Below are 17,543 nucleotides of genomic sequence, written 5' to 3'. Positions count from 1 at the left end.
ACAACAATACAAGCAGTCTCTTAGCCACCAACAACAAATAGATAGTACATACAGAGATAAACAAGAGATGTACAACAACAATAAGGTTTTACATAAGCCTTTTCTGTCTGTTTGAAAATGCTCTGTTAACAGTGCCACAAGCATCTTTAACATATAAATACTGAAAATGTCCTAATACATCAATGTGCAGTCTTACCACCAAAAGGCATGGCAACAATGTCAGCCTTTAGTAAGTCCAGGGCAAAGATCATTCTTCCCAAAGGCTACACAATCTTAGATATAGTCGACCAGACCAGTGCTCCAGGCTGCTTCTGGCTGCAGTAGAGTCCCATGGTAGAGTGCAGTACGGTACCCCGGTCCTCCTCCTGTTTTAAACACAGCCTGCAGCAGTGTAACACAGCCCCCATGTGACCCCACACTCCAAAAAAATCAAAGGAGCTCTGCTCAGAAAACCAACACACCCCCCCAATACGACACGTACACATACATCCACACACTTTGACACCGATCGCACAGGCCCACACACACACACACACACACCAAAAAGGAGAGAAAAACACAGCAGACATAAGGTATGGCATAAGGTATGGCATCCAGACCTGGAGTATTTGAACAGAGCCCATGCAGCAGACAGTCAGGGCACACACAGAGGATGAGGCAAGGGCAGATGTTGTTGGAGACACACATGGCTAGAGCCTTGCTCAATGATTTGGCAGGAAGAGAGCAACAGCTGCCCACCACAGCCATTTGTTGTTAGGCGTGAGAGAGAGAGAGGCACACACAGAGAGAGAGAGAGTTTGTGTATGCACGCCCCAGCCAGTCACATGTCTCTTCTGATCACTGAGCAGATAATGGACTGAATAGTGGCCTGCAGCCTTACTAATCCTACCTACAGCAGCCCTAATGAGTGACACTAAATGGCTGCTGACATCACCTATAGAGTACAGGGTTTAAAATTGACATCATCTACAATGCATTCGGAAAGTATTCAGTCCCCTTGACTTTTTCCAAATGTTGTTACGTAACAGCCTTATTCTAAAATGATTAAATAATTTGTATTTAAATCATGATTAAATCAACAACAAAAAATCCTCAATCTACACACAATACCCCATAATGACAAAGCGAAAACAGGTTATTAGAAATTTTTGCAAATGTCTAAAAAAAACAAAAACAAAAATATCTTATTTACATAAGTATTCAGAACCTTTGCTATGAGACTCAAAATTGAGCTCAGGTGCATCCTGTTTCCATTGATCATCCTTGAGATGTTTCTACAACTTGACTGGAGTCCACCTGTGGTAAATTCAATTGATTTGACATGTTTTGGAAAGACACACACCTGTCTATATAAGGTCCCACAGTTGACAGTGCATGTCAGAGTAAAAATCAAGCCATGAGGTGGAAGGAATTGTCCGTAGAGCTCCGAGGCAGGATTGTGTCGAGGCACAGATCTTGGGAAGTGTACCAAAAAATGTCTGCAGCATACTGATAACAAGTTCAAACAGGTGCCATTAATACAGGTAACGAGTGGAGGACAGAGGAGCCTCTTAAAGAAGAAGTTACAGGTCTGTGAGAGCCAGAAATCTTGCTTGTTTGTAGGTGACCAAATACTTATTTTCCACCATAATTTGCAAATAAATTCATAAAAAATCCTACAATGTGATTTTCTGGATTTTTTTCTTCTCATTTTGTCTGTCATAGTTGAAGTGTACCTATGATGAAAATTACAGGCCTCTCTCATCTTTTTAAGTGGGAGAACCTGCACAATTGGTGGCTGACTAAATACTTTTTTGCCCCACTGTATAGAGGATGTGGGTTTTAACTGACATCACCTATAGAGGATGTGGGTTTTAACAGACATCACCTATAGAGGATGTGGGTTTTAACTGACATCACCTATAGAGGATGTGGGTTTTAACTGACATCACCTATAGAGGATGGGGTTTTAACTGACATCACCTATAGAGGATGGGGTTTTAACTGACATCAACAGAGGATGGGGTATTAATTGACATCAGAGGATGTGGGTTTTAACTGACATCACTTATAGTGGACGGGGAATGAATTGACATCACTTATAGCGGACAGGGTTTTAATTGACATCACTTATAGAGGATGTTTTTTTTATTGACATCACTTATAGTGAATGGGGTTTTAATTGACATCTATACAGGATAGAGTTTTTAATTGACACCTATACTGGATAGGGGGTTTAACTGACATCACCTACATAGGATGTGGGTTTAAATTGACATCAGCTATAGAGGATGTTGGCTTTAATTGACATCACTTATAGAGGACGGGGTTTTAACTTACATCAAATATAGAGGATGGGGTTTTAATTGACACCTATACTGGATAGGGGTTTTAACTATCATCACCTACGTAGGATGTGGGCTTTAACTGACATCACCTACTGTATATAGGATGTGGGTTTAAACTGACATCACCTGTGAAGGATGGTGTTTAGCTGACATCATCTATATAAGATGTCGATTTGAACTGATATCACCTATATAGGATGGGATTTTAACTGACATCACCTAAAGAGGATGGGATTTTAACTGACATCACCTATAGAGGATGGGATTTTAACTGACATCACCTATAGAGGGTGGGGTTTTAACTGACATCACCTATAGAGGATGGGGTTTTAACTGACATCACCTATAGAGGATGGGATTTTAACTGACATCACCTATAGAGGATGGTGTTTTAACTGACATCACCTATAGAGGATGGTGTTTTAACTGACATCACCTATAGAGGATGGCGTTTTAATTGACATCACCTGTAGAGGACAGGGTTTTAACTGACATCACCTACAGAGGACGGGGAATGAATTGACATCACTTATAGCGGACAGGGTTTTAATTGACATCACTTATAGAGGATGTTTTTTTATTATTGACATCACTTATAGCGAATGGGGTTTTAACTGACATCACCTATAGAGGGTGGGGTTTTAACTGACATCACCTACATATGATGTGGGTTTAAATTGACATCAGCTATAGAGGATGTTGGCTTTAACTGAATCACCTATATAGGATGGGGTTTAACTGACACCTCCTATAGAGGATGGGGTTTTAATTGACATCACCTATAGAGGAAGTGGGTTTTAATTAACATCACTTATGTAGGATATGGGTTTTAATTTACATCACCTATAGAGGATGGGGTTTTATTTGACATCACCTGTAGAGGAAGTGGGTTATTAATTGACATCACTTAGAGGAAGTGGGTTTTAATTGACATCACTTATAGAAGATGTGGGTTTAAATTTACATCCCCTATAGAGGATCTGGGTTTTAATTGACATCACTTATAGAGGACGGGGTTTTAACTTACATCAAATATAGAGGATGGGGTTGTAATTGACACCTATACTGGATAGGGGGTTTAACTGACATCACCTACGTAGGATGTGGGCTTTAACTGACATCACCTACTGTATATAGGGTGTGGGTTTAAACTGACATCACCTGTGAAGGATGGTGTTTAGCTGACATCACCTATATAAGATGTCGATTTGAACTGATATCACCTATATAGGATGGGATTTTAACTGACATCACCTAAAGAGGATGGGATTTTAACTGACATCACCTATAGAGGATGGGATTTCAATTTGACATCACCTATAGAGGACGGTGTTTTAATTGACATCACCTATAGAGGACGGTGTTTTAATTGACATCACCTATAGAGGACAGGGGTTTAATTGACATCACTTATAGCGGACGGGGGTTTAATTTACATCACTTATAGCGGACGGGGGTTTAATTGACATCACCTATAGAGGATGGGGTATTAATTGACATCACCTATAGAGGAAGTGGGTTTCAATTAACATCACTTATGTAGGATATGGGTTTTAACTGACATCACCTATAGAGGATGGGATTTTAACTGACATCACCTAAAGAGGATGGGATTTTAACTGACATCACCTACAGAGGATGGGATTTTAACTGACATCACCTACAGAGGATGGGATTTTAACTGACATCACCTATAGAGGATGGGATTTTAACTGACATCACCTATAGAGGATGGGATTTTAACTGACATCACCTATAGAGGATGGGATTTTAACTGACATCACCTAAAGAGGATGGGATTTTAACTGACATCACCTATAGAGGATGGGATTTCAATTTGACATCACCTATAGAGGACGGTGTTTTAATTGACATCACCTATAGAGGACGGTGTTTTAATTGACATCACCTATAGAGGACAGGGGTTTAATTGACATCACTTATAGCGGACGGGGGTTTAATTTACATCACTTATAGCGGACGGGGGTTTAATTGACATCACCTATAGAGGATGGGGTATTAATTGACATCACCTATAGAGGAAGTGGGTTTCAATTAACATCACTTATGTAGGATATGGGTTTTAACTGACATCACCTATAGAGGATGGGATTTTAACTGACATCACCTAAAGAGGATGGGATTTTAACTGACATCACCTACAGAGGATGGGATTTTAACTGACATCACCTACAGAGGATGGGATTTTAACTGACATCACCTATAGAGGATGGGATTTTAACTGACATCACCTATAGAGGATGGGATTTTAACTGACATCACCTATAGAGGATGGGATTTTAACTGACATCACCTAAAGAGGATGGGATTTTAACTGACATCACCTATAGAGGATGGGATTTTAACTGACATCACCTATAGAGGATGGGATTTCAATTTGACATCACCTATAGAGGGTGGGGTTTTAACTGACATCACCTATAGAGGATGGTGTTTTAACTGACATCACCTATAGAGGATTGTGTTTTAACTGACATCACCTATAGAGGACGGTGTTTTAACTGACATCACCTATAGAGGATGGTGTTTTAACTGACATCACCTATAGAGGATGGGGTGTTAACTGACATCACCTATAGAGGATGGTGTTTTAACTGACATCACCTATAGAGGACGGTGTTTTAATTGACATCACTTATAGCGGACGGGGGTTTAATTGACATCACTTATAGCGGACGGGGGTTTAATTGACATCACTTATAGCGGACGGGGTATTAATTGACATCACCTATAGAGGAAGTGGGTTTTAATTAACATCACTTATGTAGGATTTGGGTTTTAACTGACATCACCTATAGAGGATGGGATTTTAACTGACATCCCCTATAGAGGATGGGATTTTAACTGACATCACCTATAGAGGGTGGGGTTTTAACTGACATCACCTATAGAGGATGGGGTTTTAACTGACATCACCTATAGGATGGGATTTTAACTGACATCACCTATAGAGGATGGTGTTTTAACTGACATCACCTATAGAGGATGGTGTTTTAACTGACATCACCTATAGAGGATGGTATTTTAACTGACATCACCTATAGAGGATGGTGTTTTAATTGACATCACCTATAGAGGATGGTGTTTTAATTGACATCACCTATAGAGGATGGTGTTTTAATTGACATCACTTATAGGGGCCGGGGGTTTAATTGACATCACTTATAGCAGACGGGGGTTTAATTGACATCACCTATAGAGGATGGGGTATTAATTGACATCAACAGAGGATGGGGTTTTAATTGACATCACTTATAGGGGATGAGGTTTTATTTGACATCACCTGTAGAGGAAGTGTGTGATTAATTGACATCACTTAGAGGAAGTGGGTTTTAATTGACATCACTTATAGAGGATCTGGGTTTTAATTGACATCACTTATAGAGGACGGGGTTTTAACTTACATCAAATATAGAGGATGGGGTTTTAATTGACACCTATACTGGATAGGGGGTTTAACTGACATCACCTACATAGGATGTGGGCTTTAACTGACATCACCTACTGTATATAGGATGTGGGTTTAAACTGACATCACCTGTGAAGGATGGTGTTTAGCTGACATCACCTATATAAGATGTCGATTTGAACTGATATCACCTATATAGGATGGGATTTTAACTGACATCACTTAAAGAGGATGGGATTTTAACTGACATCACCTAAAGAGGATGGGATTTTAACTGACATCACCTATAGAGGATGGGATTTTAACTGACATCACCTATAGAGGATGGGATTTTAACTGACATCACCTAAAGAGGATGGGATTTTAACTGACATCACCTATAGAGGATGGGATTTTAACTGACATCACCTATAGAGGATGGGATTTTAACTGACATCACCTATAGAGGGTGGGGTTTTAACTGACATCACCTATAGAGGATGGTGTTTTAACTGACATCACCTATAGAGGATGGTGTTTTAACTGACATCACCTATAGAGGATGGTGTTTTAACTGACATCACCTATAGAGGATGGTGTTTTAACTGACATCACCTATATAGGATGGTGTTTTTAACTGACATCACCTGTAGAGGATGGTGTTTTAATTGACATCACCTATAGAGGATGGTGTTTTAATTGACATCACCTATAGAGGACAGTGTTTTAATTGACATCACCTATAGAGGATGGTGTTTTAACTGACATCACCTATAGAGGATGGTGTTTTAATTGATATCACCTATAGAGGATGGTGTTTTAACTGACATCACCTATAGAGGATGGTGTTTTAATTGACATCACCTATAGAGGACGGTGTTTTAATTGACATCACCTATAGAGGACGGGGGTTTAATTGACATCACCTATAGAGGATGGGGTTTTAATTGACATCAACAGAGGATGGGGTTTTAATTGACATCACTTATAGCGGATGGGGTATTAATTGACATCACTTATAGGGGATGGGGTTTTAATTGACATCACTTATAGCAGATGGGGTATTAATTGACATCACTTATAGGGGATGGGGTTTTAATTGACATCACTTATAGGGGATGGGGTTTTAATTGACCTCACTTATAGCGGACGGGGGTTTAATTGACATCACCTGTAGAGGATGTGTCACGCCCTGACCATAGTTTGCTTTGTATGTTTATATGTTTTGTTTGGTCAGGGTGTGATCTGAGTTGGCCTTCTATGTTGTATGTTTAGTTTGTCTGTTTCTGTGTTTGACCTGATATGGTTCTCAATCAGAGGCAGGTGTTAGTCATTGTCTCTGATTGGGAACCATATTTAGGTTGCCTGTTTTGTCATTGTGGGTTGTGGGTGATTGTCTATGTTATGTTGCTTGTTAGCACAGTGTTTCATTAGCGTCACGGTTGTCACTTTGTTGTTTTGTAGTGTTCAGTTTTTCCATTAAAATGACGAACACTTACCACGCCTCATCTTGGTCCGATCTTTACTCCTCTTCAGACGAAGAGGAGAAAATCTGCCGTGACAGGATGGGGTTTTAATTGACATCACCTATAGAGGATGGGAATTTAACTGACATCACTTAAGGAGGACAGGGGTTTTAATTGACATCACCTATAGAGGATGGGGATTTAACTGGCATCCCCTACAGAGGACGTGGTTTTAAATTACATTTATAAAGGATGGAGTTTTTAATTGACATCGATACAGGTTGGGTTTTTTAATTGACATCTGTACAGTATGGAATTTTTTATTGACAACGTATACAGGATGGGTTTTTAATTGACATCACTTAGAGGATGTGGGTTTTAACTGACATCACCAACAGGATGGGGTTTTAATTGATATCACCAACAGAGGATGGGGTTTTAATTGACATTACCTACAGAGGATGGGGTTTTAATTGACATTACCTACAGAGAATGGGGGTGTCACGATCGTCGAAATAACATTCGGACCAAGGTGCAGCGTGATATGGGTTCCAAATCTTTTTTTTCGTGAAACGCACAACACAATAAAAAGCAAACGATACGTGAAGCAATGGAGTGCTCACAGGCAACTACACATAAACAAGATCCCACAAAACACAGTGGGGAAATGGCTGCCTAAATATGATCCCCAATCAGAGACAACGATAAACAGCTGCCTCTGATTGGGAACCATACCAGGCCAACATATAAACAAAACAACCTAGATTACCTACCCTAGTCACACCCCGACCTAACCAAAATAGAGAATAAAAAGTATCTCTATGGTCTGGGCGTGTGTCACGTTCTGACCTTAGTTCCTTTTTTATGTCTTTATTTTAGTTGGTCAGGGCGTGAGTTGGGGTGGGCATTCTATGTCGTTTTTCTATGTTTTGTTCTGTTGTTATATTTCTATGTGTTTGGCCTAGTATGGTTCTCAATCAGAGGCAGGGGTCAGTCGTTGTCTCTGATTGGGAGCCATATTTAGGTAGCCTGTTTTCTATTGTGCTTTGTGGGTGGTTGTATCCTGTGTTAGTGTTTTCACCATACGGGACTGTTTCGGTTGTTTGTTAGTACTTTTGTTATTTTGTTCAGTGTTCTGTTGATTTATTAAATATATCATTATGGACACTTACCATGCTGCACATTGGTCTGATCCTTGCTGCTCCCCTGAAGAAGAGGAATTCCGTTACAGCATGACAATGGGTTTTAACAGACATCACCTATAGAGGATGGGGTTTTAACTGACATCTCCTATAGAGGATGGGGATTTAACTGACATCACCTATAGAGGATGGGGATTTAACTGACATCACCTATAGAGGATGGGGATTTAACTGACATCACCTATAGAGGATGGGGATTTAACTGACATCACCTACAGAGGATGGGGATTTAACTGACATCACCTATAGAGGATGGGGATTTAACTGACATCACCTATAGAGGATGGGGATTTAACTGACATCACCTATAGAGGATGGGGATTTAACTGACATCACCTATAGAGGATGGGGATTTAACTGACATCACCTACAGAGGATGGGGATTTAACTGACATCACCTACAGAGGATGGGGATTTAACTGACATCACATACAGAGGATGTGGTTTTAAATGACATTTATAAAGGATGGAGTTTTTAATTGGCATCACATACAGGTTGGGGTTTTTAATTGACATCTGTACAGTATGGAATTTTTAATTGACATAACGTATACAGGATGGAGTTTTTAGTTGACATAACGTATACAGGATGGAGTTTTTAGTTGACATAACGTATACAGGATGGAGTTTTTAGTTGACATAACGTATACAGGATGGAGTTTTTAGTTGACATAACGTATACAGGATGGAGTTTATAATTGACATAACGTATACAGGATGGAGTTTTTAGTTGACATAACGTATACAGGATGGAGTTTTTAGTTGACATAACGTATACAGGATGGAGTTTTTAGTTGACATAACGTATACAGGATGGAGTTTTTAGTTGACATAACGTATACAGGATGGAGTTTTTAGTTGACATAACGTATACAGGATGGAGTTTTTAGTTGACATAACGTATACAGGATGGAGTTTTTAGTTGACATAACGTATACAGGATGGAGTTTTTAGTTGACATAACGTATACAGGATGGAGTTTTTAGTTGACATAATGTATACAGGATGGAGTTTTTAGTTGACATAATGTATACAGGATGGAGTTTTTAGTTGACATAACGTATACAGGATGGAGTTTTTAGTTGACATAACGTATACAGGATGGAGTTTTTAGTTGACATAACGTATACAGGGTGGAGTTTTTAGTTGACATAACGTATACAGGATGGAGTTTTTAATTGACATAACGTATACAGGATGGAGTTTTTAGTTGACATAACGTATACAGGATGGAGTTTTTAGTTGACATAACGTATACAGGATGGAGTTTTTAGTTGACATAACGTATACAGGATGGAGTTTTTAGTTGACATAACGTATACAGGATGGAGTTTTTAGTTGACATAACGTATACAGGATGGAGTTTTTAGTTGACATAACGTATACAGGATGGAGTTTTTAGTTGACATAACGTATACAGGATGGAGTTTTTAGTTGACATAACGTATACAGGATGGAGTTTTTAGTTGACATAACGTATACAGGATGGAGTTTTTAGTTGACATAACGTATACAGGATGGAGTTTTTAGTTGACATAACGTATACAGGATGGAGTTTTTAGTTGACATAACGTATACAGGATGGAGTTTTTAGTTGACATAACGTATACAGGATGGAGTTTTTAGTTGACATAACGTATACAGGATGGAGTTTTTAGTTGACATAACGTATACAGGATGGAGTTTTTAGTTGACATAATGTATACAGGATGGAGTTTTTAGTTGACATAACGTATACAGGATGGAGTTTTTAGTTGACATAACGTATACAGGATGGAGTTTTTAGTTGACATAACGTATACAGGGTGGAGTTTTTAGTTGACATAACGTATACAGGGTGGAGTTTTTAGTTGACATAACGTATACAGGATGGAGTTTTTAGTTGACATAACGTATACAGGATGGAAGCCAGCCGCACCAATGTGTCGGAGGAAACACCGTACACCTAGCGACCTGGTCAGCGTGCACTGCGCCCGGCCCGCCACAGGAGTCGCTAGATGAGACAAGGACTGGCTAAACCCTCCCTAACCCGGACGACGATTGGCCAATTGTGCGTCGCCTCCCGGTCGCGGCCGGCTGCGACAGAGCCTGGACGCGAACCCAGAGTCTCTGGTGCGATGCAGTGCCTTAGACCACTGCGCCACCCAGGAGGCAGAAGATGGGGTTTTAATTGACATCACCTATAGAGGATGGGGTTTTGAAATCTATACAGAATGCAGTTTTTAATTGACATAACGTATACAGGATGGGTTGTTAAATTGACATCTATACTGGATAGGAGTTTTGAATAACATCACCCATATAGGATGTGGGTTTTAACTGACATCCCCTATATAGGATGTTGGTTTTAATTAACATCACCTATAGAGGAAGTGTTTTTTAACTGACCACTTACAGAGGACAGGGTTTTAATTACATCACCTAAAGAGGACGGGGTTTTAGTTGACATCACCTATAGAGAATGAGGTATTAATTGGCATCAGTTATAGCGGATGGGGTTTTAATTGACATCAGTTATAGCGGATGGGGTTTTAATTGACATCAGTTATAGCGGATGGGGTTTTAATTGACATCAGTTATAGAGGATGGGGTTTTATTTGACATCAGTTATAGCGGATGGGGTTTTAATTGACATCAGTTATAGAGGATGAGGTATTAATTGACATCAGTTATAGAGGATGAGGTATTAATTGACATCAGTTATAGAGGATGAGGTATATGTCACGACTTCCGCCGAAGTCGGTCACCCTCCTTGTTCAGGCGGCGTTCGGTGGTCGACGTCCCCGGTCTTCTAGCCATCGCCGCTCCACCTTTCATTTTCCATTTGTTTTGTCTTGTTTTCCCGCACACCTGGTTCACATCCCCTCATCAGACTAAATGTATATTACCCTCTATTTCCCCCATGTCTGTGTGCGGTTTTGTTTCAAACCTAGGTTTGTTTGTTTTGTTTAATCCGGTTCATGTTACCGTGGTTGTGCTTTGTGCTGCCTTGCCTGTGCCTTTGGGCCAGGGTGTACATTAAACTTCTCGTGTTATCACGCATCTCTGCTCTCCTGCGCCTGACTTCCCGGAAACCAGTCACTCAGCCCGTTACAACATCACCTGTGCTTAACTCTACTGCATCTTTTCCATAATACTGTGCAACCTATGGCAACACTAATACAGTCTTTAACAAATGTACAGTATTTGGACAGTGAAGCTAGAATTTGTATTTTGTCTCTATTCTCCAGCATATAGGATTTGAGATCAATAAGCAATACGCCTCAATAGCACAGAATCACCTTTTGTTTGAGGGTATTTTCATACATAGGTTTTATTATACAGACATAAAAGTCATTTTCTTTCAAAGTGAGCAGGTTAGAATTTTCTCAATGCTGCAATGGTTAAGAAAATGAATGAGTGGATCATTAATAATGACAAGTATGAAAGTTAAGCTACAACAACAGATCATCATAAGCAAAAACAGGGAAGATTAGCATTTCTGTGGGAGTATCATCTTTGTCTCTCTGTAACGTTGTCACACAAATCATTGACCAGAATCCTTGATGGATTCAAGGCCTTAGCAGTTAACAGAGCTTGCATGGCTCTTCCTAATCCTACTAATATGGATCCCATACTATTGGCATTGGGTGGAGAACGGCTATAATTGTTTCGCCTATGATACATGTTCGTATTCCAAGAAAGTGTGTACCTTCTGGGCAAAAACTGGTTGAATCAACGTTGTTTCCACGTCATTTCAATCAAAAATATCCATGTGATGATGTTGAATTAACGTGGAAAACTGATTGGATTTGCAAGAAGACATCAATGTAAGGGCATTTCATATTTTTTCACCCAACTTTTCAAAACTAAATCAAAACTAGACGTTGAACTGACGTCTGTGCCCAGTGAGTAATGTCTTGTTCTTTGATTCACTGATTGACAGGAGGTCATCTCTGTGTGTTTTCCAGGAAGCTTACCATTGTTACCACTCTCTACACAGCTATGAAACACTTCAAATGGTCATTAGTGGCAATCCCACAGCTAGACACACTGCTACAGTATGTGAATGTGGGCGCATTTGGGCTGAGGATTAGCACTGCAGTACAAAACCAAAATAAGTATATTTCAACACAAAGGGTGTCTTCATATAACAGGTTTCAGACCACTATAGAAATATGGAACAGTTTGCCATTCTTTATTATTATCAGAAGGATATGATGAATCCTCTAAAGTAACCTCAATACACACACACACCTCTCTACAATCACTCCTTGACAACAACCACCATCACCATCGCCTGACCACCACTGTATTGATCCAAACACCTCAACCCAACCATGTCTGAAGTGGCTGAGGTTACTGGCTGAGGTCATAATAACAACACAATAACAAACCCATATGTACACATTGAAATACACTATCGGGATGTTTCAATGTAATGTGTGTTATAGCGCCGCACGTTATGGTAAATGATGCGCATGCATGCCCAACTTAAATGACCTTAAATAATTGTTTATATAGTGCGCTGTACTCTAACACGCTTTGCATTAACTCTGGACTAAGGGAGATTCCATGCCAGGATTGCCCCAAAATATTTTTGGAATCTAAGATTGTTCTTGCAATTCTCACATATAAACTTCATTGGGGGAAAGGATGTTTGACATGCTTTTTACATTTGTATCACACATTTAAAATGTTTCAGGAAGTTTTAGGACCTTTTTAGACCTAAACATGTCTCCTGTAAGACCTTATGATCTGTGGTACCGCACAGGACACAGACGACATCTTGGTGTCATTACACCCCTCAAAGTGTGAGCTAACATACGAAGTATGTCTAGATTCTGAAGAAGAAAAAAAAAAATCACAATAATTTATTCAACATTAAAAATATGAACATCAAGAAAAACGTTTTAGGAGCCTCCCGGGTGGCGCAGTGGTTAAGGGCGCTGTACTGCAGCGCCAGCTGTGCCATCAGAGTCCTGGGTTCGCGCCCAGGCTCTGTCGTAACCGGCCGCGACCGGGAGGTCCGTGGGGCGACGCACAATTGGCCTAGCGTCGCCCGGGTTAGGGAGGGCTTGGTTGGTAGGGGTGTCCTTGTCTCATCGCGCACCAGTGACTCCTGTGGCGGGCTGGGCGCAGTGTACGCTAGCCAAGGTGGCCAGGTGCACGGTGTTTCCTCCGGCGCATTGGTGCGGCTGGCTTCCGGGTTGGATGTGCGCTGTGTTAAAGAAGCAGCGGCTTGGTTGGTTGTGTATCGGAGGACGCATGACTTTCAACCTTCGTCTCTCCCGAGCCCGTACGGGAGTTGTAGCGATGAGACAAGATAGTAGCTACTACAACAATTGGATACTACAAAATTGGGGGGAAAAAGGGGTAAAATTCAAAAAAACAAAAACAAAAACAAAAAAAAAACAAATACACGTTTTAATTTTGTTAATTCTAAACAGATAAATATTTGACATGTTGAATAAATGAATAAAATTGTATTTCAGAATCTAGACATACTCCATAAGTTAGAGCACACTATAGGTAGTATAATGATACCAACATGTTGTCTGTATCATGTATGGTACCACGGACCATAGGGTCTAAAATGCCCGCTAACATCATGATTTTCAGAAAGATGGTTTGTGATACACATGTAAAAAGCATGTTAAACATCCTTTCTCACAATTACTTTTCTTTGTGAGAATTGCCAGAACAATCTAAAATACCTAAATTATTTTGGACTATCCTGGCGTGGAATCGCCCCTAAGAGATCTGAGAAGTTCAAAGGGTTCATTATGCAAATGTTCCAACAGAATACAGAGAGAAAAGACACTAAAGCCCTGTTAATACCTGCTTCTAACATCTGTCCTTTGTCCTGATCTTGTCCACATTCTGATTGTGCCCTCATTTTTAGACTGGTGTATACAATTAAACGAAACATTGTGATCTGTGAATTAATCAGTCTGCTGAAGAGGGCTATCTTGTTGCAAGTATGCATTGTGGGAGTGAGGAAGCGTAAGATGGATGTAATTTCAATGAAGTGCGCCCCTTCTTATCTCAGGCAACGTCATTCCCATGGTATCGGGGTCTACATTATGAGCATAGCTCATGCTCAGCTTGACTTCTCAGCTTGAGCGGATTCTAACAGGGCTCAATCATGAACTAAATGCTCAACCCACAAAAATGCTCAAATGGAGTCATATTATAGCAGCCAATTAAGATAATCCATAAAGACAACCCTACCATGTTGAAAGCATAAACCTTTGCAGAGTCCTCCAACTTCTCCGCACCTTGCTAACCCCCATCACAATGTTTCGCCAGATTATACTAACATAATGTCACTTTGACAGTGCACAAACGTTCAAACTTTGTCAGAAAAGCAGAGCGACAAATAGGTACTGAAAACAGTCTCAAAGCAAAAATGTTAGTTTACTGTAGAAACTGAACACGGTTGGGTTACAACCAGACCCGAAAACCAATAGAGGCTGCTGAGGGGAGGACGGCTCATAGTAATGGCTGGAATGGAGTCAATGGAAGGGTATCAACCGCATGGAAACCAGGTTTTAATACCACTCCATTGACTCCATTCCAGACATTACTGTGAGCCGTCCTCCCCTCAGCAGCCTCAACTGCCCAAAACAAAGTGAAGCGCTTGTGTTAGAGCTGAAGATGGAACTTTTCTTTAGCACGGCCCCACCTACCTCAGGAAGAACAGTCAGGTCCTACCAGTAGATGACTTGGATCCACCACCTTCCACACATGGCCTCTGATTGAGAGACTCAAATCCACCTAAGGAGCCTGGCCTGCTCCTACTCATACCCATTCACTGGAAACACCAGCATACTGCTCCAGTACTGTGTATCTTCTCTGGTCTTTTCTGTGGCTGACCCACTTCTATTGTACCTCTCTCTGTCCCCTCTCTCTCTCTCCTCGTAAAGAGCAGCAGCTCACTCCCGCTAGACCGCTGATTGTTTGTCTAAATGGCAAGTAGACTTCCTCCTATTCTTTCCCAACTTAGTTTTCCTGCCTCTACCTGACTGTTTCCCTTGGCCGGACTAAAAATAGGGCCAACACAAGGTAAAGTGGAAAAGAGGAGGGCAGGAAATGTGTCACAATACCTTTAAGAGGAGGGGGTTGTTGTTGTTCTCTCTTTCACCAAATCAATCTCTCTCTCAAGGATTGCGGTCACTCCACCAAAGACACTAATTTAAACCAAGTGAAAATATCCAGAGATACATCAGATAACTAACCCTGGTTAACAGATGTCTGCTTTCACTCAAAGCGACGGGGCTGTAACTATTTGGCCCTCAGCAATAGAAGCCCAATCAATTCCCCTTCTCTGGAGCAGCAAAGACAGAGGCAGCATGTACCAGACACTTAGGGAGCCCGTCCGTGTTCAGTCAACTTCAGTGTATGTGTGTGTGTGGGCATGCTGCAAACCCAGCCCCCTCTGATGCTGCACACATCGTTTTGTCTTCTCCAGAGTCTAAAAACTAAAAACTAAACAAAAACAATGACTGCACATCCTGTCGCTTGGGCGTGCAAGTAACAAGCAACAATGGACCATGGGCTTCTACAGAACATCCCCGCCCATTAACACTGCATTACCACTTCTCAGGAGAAGTCTTCCTTTCAATGTCTGCTCTCATGTGAAGATGTTACTCTTACTCCACTGATACTGGTGACATATGGTATGCAGCCTTTTGATGTAAAGAAACAATATTGAGGCAATGTGTGACTTTTCCACACTAGCATCCATTCATATGTAGAGAAAAAAAAAGATGTTGGTAGCAGTTTCAACTCTACTCCAAGAAGAGAATTACTAATGATTCTAATGATGACTAATTACTAATGATTCAGGTCTTTGCCCTCCAATGCAGTCAGTCTGGTCCAACAGAATATCCTTCCTTAAATCAAAAAAGTCGCGACATTGTCTATATGACAAGTAGATTTGTCTCAGTTTTGGATTTGCGCAACACTTATTGTGAATGGTATGTTGACATTTTCAAAAATGTTTCCAACAACAATGTTGTCATCTGTCCTCCCTTTCCCATCTCATTCTGTATCAGTATAAGTTCTTCTTGTTTTGGAAAGCATTGTGGTACTGTAGGTCCCACTGTTTTGTCACGCAGTTCACTCCATCTATTATGTAAGATCTTTGACTTACAAGGGTATGATTCATGCATGCAAGTCTTCATTCTGTATTTGGTCCTCTTGTCAATAGAAGTCAATGTTTCAAACTCGCTCAATTTCAGAGCGTTTCACAAACAAACAGAAAACAAAACAATTGTGTGCTTCCAGCAACGGGGAGTTCGCTTACTGATCCAGAACAATTGTCTCAGATAGAGGAGGTGGACGACATACAGTAGAATATGTTGCATTGTGGGAAATCTGGTTATTCCACATGAGTTGTTGTGAGCAGTTACCTGTAAACAGAGGCGCTTACACATGGGCCGCTGGGGTCTGTGGTGGGGCATCAGGACATGGGGGGGGCACAGCACATGGACCCTCTGATGGTTGCTAAGTGCTTTCTGCTGTTGCACCGCCGTCATATGTCTGTTATTAAGGGAAGCGGTGGTGGTAGGGGGCAGTGGATGGGATATTTCTCCCTTTCTCCTCCTATCAAATTGTGGCAGAACTGGAACGTGCACAAACATACTCCTAGAAAAGGGATTCTCAACCAGGGGGCCCGGACTCTAGAGGGCGTCAATTAATTTCCAAGTGGTATTCATGGACAAGCAGGGAAGAAAACGGAAATAAAAAACGTTTGTGGAAAAGCCCTGTCTGACGGGACAATTACACATAAAACGATAAATAGAAAGTAAAAATAGTATATAGGTCAGAGGTCAGTTAAACTGGACATCGGCAAGTACAAAGAGACAGTGTGCAAAGCCACAACTTCAAGCTACCTGTCTACTAAGCATTAACATTCTTATTCCTTCTAGCATGTTCTTAATACTGTCCAGGAAGTATAGTACTACTCACACATCCTTTAACCCCAGCCTTCCAGAGTAACAGACCACTCCCCTAACCGCCTCAAATGTACTACCTACACTGCTCCCAACTGGCCTCTACTGCACAAAACAGAGCCCCCACTTTAACAAACCTGTCTTTCACATGGCCATTCTCTCCCTCTATCATACTCTCTTTCGGCACAGTCAGTGAAACA

The 17,543-nt window shown here is 40.8% G+C and overlaps 1 protein-coding gene across 15 annotated transcripts in view; it reads right to left on the bottom strand.

Moving 5' to 3' along the window:
* Positions 1-17,543, bottom strand: part of LOC139411253 (RAS guanyl releasing protein 3 (calcium and DAG-regulated)) — a 61,821-nt gene that overhangs the window by 33,085 nt on the left and 11,193 nt on the right. For 4 of the 15 annotated variants that reach the window (XM_071157383.1, XM_071157311.1, XM_071157345.1 and 1 more), the window contains one exon: positions 8,375-8,408. The exons of 7 other annotated variants lie outside the window; for them this stretch is intronic. The gene's annotated coding sequence lies outside the window, so the exon portion shown is untranslated. Of the gene's footprint in view, positions 1-8,374; positions 8,409-15,075; positions 15,847-17,543 lie in introns of those variants that run through there. 4 more of the 15 variants (XM_071157373.1, XM_071157363.1, XM_071157320.1 and 1 more) reach the window with 4 other exon arrangements.

The sequence above is a fragment of the Oncorhynchus clarkii genome, chromosome 1, assembly GCF_045791955.1.
Source record: "Oncorhynchus clarkii lewisi isolate Uvic-CL-2024 chromosome 1, UVic_Ocla_1.0, whole genome shotgun sequence".
NCBI lineage: Eukaryota > Metazoa > Chordata > Actinopteri > Salmoniformes > Salmonidae > Oncorhynchus > Oncorhynchus clarkii.
The sequence above is the reverse complement of the archived record's forward strand: the minus strand, read 5'-3'. Positions and strand labels throughout refer to the sequence as shown.